The sequence below is a fragment of the Lygodium microphyllum genome, unplaced genomic scaffold (assembly GCF_053477565.2).
Source record: "Lygodium microphyllum isolate KBCC unplaced genomic scaffold, Lygodium_microphyllum_v1.1.10 scaffold_31, whole genome shotgun sequence".
NCBI classification, from domain to species: Eukaryota; Viridiplantae; Streptophyta; class Polypodiopsida; order Schizaeales; family Lygodiaceae; genus Lygodium; species Lygodium microphyllum.
In genome coordinates this window covers 7639059-7643564 of record NW_028229514.1, presented here as the reverse complement: position 1 = coordinate 7643564, position 4506 = coordinate 7639059, and the positions used below count along the sequence as shown (strand labels likewise).

General features: G+C 42.5%; 1 pseudogene; it reads left to right on the top strand.

Moving 5' to 3' along the window:
• Positions 1–2010: 2010 nt before the first annotated feature.
• LOC148009290 (uncharacterized) lies at positions 2011–3051 on the top strand (annotated as a pseudogene).
• The last annotated feature ends 1455 nt before the right edge of the window (positions 3052–4506 follow it).

Sequence of the window (4506 nt, the reverse complement as noted above, 5' to 3'; positions counted from 1 at the left end):
TGTCTTGGCTAGAGAGGATCTTACAAACTATGTTGAAGGTAGACCGTTGCGGACGAAGACCAACACTACAGTATGTAAATTCTTGTTGGAAGAAATATTTTGCAGGTATGGATGTATAGGCAAGATTATAGCTGATCGTGGAGAGCTAGATGCTGATGAAGCTAGAGAATTCTTCTCACGGCTTGGGATTAAATTGGCTCTTACTACTGCCTATAATCCAGAGGGAAATGGCAAAAGTGAAAGAGGACATCCGCCAATAGTTAAAGCATTGGCAAAAGCTTGTAAAGGTCGGATTGGAGATTGGCCGAGATTACTACCTTTTGCATTGTGGGCTGATCGCTCTACACATAGTGTGACTACTGGATGCATGCCTGCGGAGTTGATGTATGGGCAAAAACCTGTCATGCCTACTGAAATTTGTGCTCTCACTTGGAGTGTTCTTCCGTGGCATGAGGATTTATCAAGGGAAGAGTTGTTAGCCCTTCGGATTCGTCAACTAGAGAGAAGGGCAGAAGATGTGCAGCTAGCCGTTGACCGTTTGAAGGCAGCTCGTCTCAGAAATAAGGACAGGTTTGATTTAAGGCATCGCTTGAGGCCTAAAGCCATAAAAGAAGGAGATTGGGTTCTAGTCTACGACAGTAGTCTAGAAAATCAGCATAGTAGTATGAGAAAAATGGTTCAAAGATGGTTTGGACCATATGAAGTGAAGCAGGTTTTTGACAATGGTACTTATGAGCTGGCTGAATTAGATGGAACAGTATTGAGGGTGCCTATTGCTGGAAAACGAGTCAAGATTTTCAAGAGAAGAGAAGATGAAGAATATGCACTTGAAGCATTGACAGAAGAAGAGCAGATAGGTGAAAGACAAGCAGAAGAGACAGAAGACATAGATGATGAAGCCGATGGAGAAACAGGTCTACTAGAATCAGAAGATGGACTTGACCTGTTTGTGGACTTGAATGATCCTGGATAGTTGGCACATCCGGAGGATGCGCAGGTTTAGAGGGGGTGGATGTCGTGTTGTTGCGCATCCGAGTCGTATACACCTCCATTTCTTTTGTTGTGCATTTGTGTTAATTTCCGCGTGTGATTCATTGATGTGTGATGCATTTTAATAATCCGTATCCAATGTACATATTCCCTTAGTGCATGCGCATGATTTTGTTTGGATGCATGATGTGCGTGTATTAGAAAAATATGAAAAACTGATGCCAAAGGATCTTTGTCCTGCTGCTATTTGGTCTAGCTCTATGTGCAATGACAGCCTTGGTGCAAGTCTTTTGGAGATATGCTAGAAGAAGGATATTTAAAGGAGGAATCAGAGTTGCTGCAAGATATGCCTCTTGCAAATAATCTTGGTTGCTTGGATGTCAATGTTGAATTAATGAAAAAGGCATGGTGACATATTACTAGCACAGCAAGGCTTTGACAAAAATTATGCTCATGTCAGACTTTTATAAAAGTGCTGGAATGAGGAAGGTCGCTTGCCTAATTTTGACATGTGAACAAGAAAAAGAAAAACTAAAGATAGAGGAGAAAAGGAAGGGGAAAAGGAGACTAATTGGGGGAGAGAATTCGAATGGGGGGAAAAAAGGAGAGAAAAAGCGGGAGGAAGTTACGAACAAGGGCAGAGAGAGAGCGCAATTTTCTGTTACGAAGGCCTGCAGCAGAAAGAGGAATAAAAAACAAGAATGGGAGGATTATGATGGCGACACTATGAATCACAGATAGTCATCTGGAGCTGTGTATCATGTGACATCTCACAGATATGAAGTTCAAACTCTAGATCAAAGCACAAACAGGCAGAGAGACGAAGTAAACAATGAAGCCGGCCTCGGTCATCAGGCCAGGAGGAGTGTTTGTAGCAGAGGCCCTGCTTGCATAACAGCTTAGAGATGCTTCCCTTTCTCAGGCAGAGAACTGAGCATGACTCGTGGGTCCGCTTCCGGAGGCTCGGCTGCAGCCTTGCTCTCAATTGCACAGGCTATCGCTGCTTGTGATGGGGTTTAGATGTCATATGCCGGTGATGCTGCTGTGACTATAGGTGAAGCATTGCGGCCAAATGTGGTGGACAAAACTGCATTTTGCGGTGGCAAGTTGCTGTCAAATGTGGTGAATTCAGAGGGGAAAAGTGCACTTTGAGCTGATGAATCACTGTCTACTTCGATATCGATGCCAACGGCATTCTGAATGTCTCCGCTGAGGATAAGACGACGGGCAGAAGAATAAGATCACAATCACCAATGATAAGGGGGCGGTGAAGTCGCGAGTGACGGTTTCCCTCGAGGCATCTCCTTTCCTCAATCAGATTGTGGCACCCGGAGACGTAGTGCTGGACCTCTCCAAACTCAGCCTTGCCACACTTCGATTGGAAGGGGGCCTCCGTCAGGATAATGATCAAATTGTGGCTACCAAGGCTGGGAGACTCAAATTCATAAAACCGAACAAGCTTTGGGTGGAAGGCTCACAAAAGCGTTATATTCCAAGTGCAAATGATATTGTCATCGGGCTTGTTGTTGATCGACGTTCAGAGAGCTTTACCATTGATATTGGAGGTCCAAGCTATGGAACTCTTTCTATCTTTGCATTTGAGGGTGCCACTAGACGCAATGTACCCAGCCTTCAAGCAGGTTCAGTGTTGTACATGCGAGTTGTGAAAGCCAACTATGACATGCCGCCTGAGCTTTCATGCATTGATGCCACTGGTAAATCAACAGGCTTTGGACAGTTGAAGAATGGTTTGTTTTTTTTTTAATTGTTCAACAGGACTTGCACGAGTGCTGCTGAGCAGGCCCACCTGTCCTGTACTCGATGCACTCGGCAAAAGCTTGTCTTTTGAAATTGCTGTGAGTCTGGATCAATAGTCCTTCGGTATCTACAGTAATCCTTGTTTCTAATGCCATTATAAATGCTGAGTTCTTGAGTGCTGCTCAACAGCAAGTGATGGTGCTGAAATTGCTACAAAGGGTACAATGATTTTGAACTATTGAAATGCTCGTGTTGCTGGAGATCCACCAGTTTCCTCGTGATCAAAGTAATTCATCTTCTAGAACTGGGTCTTTCCTTGGAAAGCAAATCTGAAAGAGCTCACAGTTTTTTTTTATCGCATGATGCAACCAACTTCCATGTTGCAAGTATCCCAAAGGCTCTGTTTAGGCTGAAATTTCAGTAACCCAGTTCCCATTCTCAGCAATCCTCTCGGCAGAGTTTTCATCTTCAAGCATGGCATACTACAGCTGAACGACCACGTGCAAGGCTTTACTTGGTGCTGTACTTGTTCGAACCAAAATTTTGACCTGTGACTATGTTCTTGACAAGCAATATATGATCTTTGGCATCAAATTTTGAGATCTTCTTGTTAGCCTCTTTCCTTGCTGTATCTTGAACCCCGTGTTTTGCAGCTCTTGCACGATCTCTTTGACAGCGCCTGATATCTGACAAAATAAAATGTGCTTATAAAAATATGTGCTACAACACGACATGATTTTCAAAAAGACATGATTTATTTTTGAAAAGATATGTTTTTTTTAAAAAAAAATAACTAAATCTTGTGATTTTTCAATATGTAGACTTTTTTTAATGATTTGGTTCATTAATGGACTGATTCGCAACTTCAACTGTCACTAAGAACTTGCCCATGGAGTAAGAGCTCATTTAATCCATATTTGGTGGGGGTAACGGACTATTATTTCTACGTTCAAAGAAATTGATAAACAATAGGCATGCTATTAGATATAAGATTTCACCTTCATAGCTCCATTGTTTGCTGAGTTTCAAACCGGCTTTTGTGAGAGACGATGGCAGAAGTTACTCTTCAATGGTCAATCGGCTCCGAATCACTGGAACGTGCTGTGCCCCTGAGGGATGGAAAGATTCTTGTGAGCTCTTATTTTCTTCAATCACTTCTACTCCCTAACTGGAAGCTGGTAGGTTTGTATGCTATTTTCCAACTTGATGCTTACAGTGAAGAGATCGTGGTTCATGGCCAACCGGATATCAATGGTGCGGAGCAATTTTTGCTCGATTCTTCTCTTTCATGTCAGTATAAAATAGTACATTGTGATACCACTTTCACCATGGACCAAGATGAAAGACTACAACTGTAGAAAATAACAAACAAACTCATTCACTTTCAGGACCTGTTGTAGACATTACATCCAATTCCTTCGCAGATACGTCATCTCAAACTTCTTCGCACTTATAACAAATGCTTTTTGTGCACTCAACTCCGACTATTGACTTAGAGTCGAATGATGGACTTGATAGTCCTCATTCATTTCCACAAATAAAGAAATAGATTTTACCTTGGATTGCTAATAGCCCCAGAGGAAAGAAGTTGAAGGCTTTATTGCAGATGAGTGAAGGCCCTTTTTTTGTTAGTGAGATTCCAAGAGAGTACAATGGTTCTGTTGCTTTCGTTCTTCTACCGACATATGGAACATCTTCAAACATGGATGGGATGCAGCAACAATATGATGGTCATGTCTGGACAAGACCCCATCCAAC